Raw genomic sequence first — 1046 nt, 5'->3', positions numbered from 1 at the left:
CCCATCAAGTTTTTGGCGGCCGTTCGTGGTACTGATAACGGTGAACTAGAGTGAATTGTTTTGTGTTAATTTAATCATTATTTGTTTATTCATTTATCCTTTATTTATTTTTTATTTATTTTTAATTTTTTTATTATTTATTATTTATTATTATATTGTTTTTGTTGATTGGTGGTTGTGTGGACTTTCGGTTTGGTGGTTTATGACTAGGAGCTCAAACTCGAATCTTATAGAGCCTCTATCCCGATCGAGCGATCCCTCGGACTCTTAAGGAAGAGGTTGCAGTTAGAAGAGGAGGAGATTGAGGTTGAGGTACTGTGGATAGACTAGACACGATGGAAAACCATGACCCCAGGCCAGCGGCGATCGAGAGGGCGATGTCGAGTTTGCTTGACCATCTTTAGATGGGACGAAAACAGTATAGTCGGACTGTTTGTAGCGGCCAATAATTTTGAGATAAAGGCCAATGTTATCCAGATGATCCAGCAAAGCATGCAATTTGGAGGATTGCCCAGCGAGGATCCCAATGCACATATCTCCAACTTTTTGGAGATTTGTGACACATTCAAGATAAATGGAACAACCGATGATGCCATTTGAGATTGTTTCCATTTTCCTTGAGGATAGAGCAAAGAGATGGCTGCAATCTCTTCCACAACAGACGATCACTACACAGGCCGTTGGTAGAAAAATTTTATATAAGTATTTTCCTCCCGCTAAAACTGCTAAACTTAGAAATGACATATCTTCTTTTGTGCGGTTTGATGATGAAAGCATATACGATGCATGGGAGAGATTTAAAGATCCTTTGAGATCTTTGCCCACATCACGGATTGCCGGTGTGGATGCAGTTCGGACCTTCTACATTGGGTTGAACCTTGCAATGGCGAGATGGTGGATCTTTGCGGCGGTGGGGCGCTAAATAGCGATGGGCCGGCGGGCTCGGAACACGATGATGAAATGGCCATGAACAACTATCGGTGGCAATCCTCTAGGGAGCCGACCGGGAAGACGGGGAGTGGTCAACCAAGTGGACTCTACAACAA

General features: G+C 42.9%; 1 non-coding gene across 1 annotated transcript; it reads right to left on the bottom strand.

The window, feature by feature from the left end:
- Positions 1-727: 727 nt before the first annotated feature.
- Positions 728-835, bottom strand: LOC112534169. Its single transcript, XR_003078475.2, has one exon. It is a non-coding gene; the product is annotated as a small nucleolar RNA R71 (small nucleolar RNA).
- Positions 836-1046: the final 211 nt, after the last annotated feature.

This window comes from Ricinus communis, chromosome 1 (genome assembly GCF_019578655.1).
Source record: "Ricinus communis isolate WT05 ecotype wild-type chromosome 1, ASM1957865v1, whole genome shotgun sequence".
In the NCBI taxonomy this organism is placed as follows: domain Eukaryota; kingdom Viridiplantae; phylum Streptophyta; class Magnoliopsida; order Malpighiales; family Euphorbiaceae; genus Ricinus; species Ricinus communis.
The sequence above is the reverse complement of the archived record's forward strand: the minus strand, read 5'-3'. Positions and strand labels throughout refer to the sequence as shown.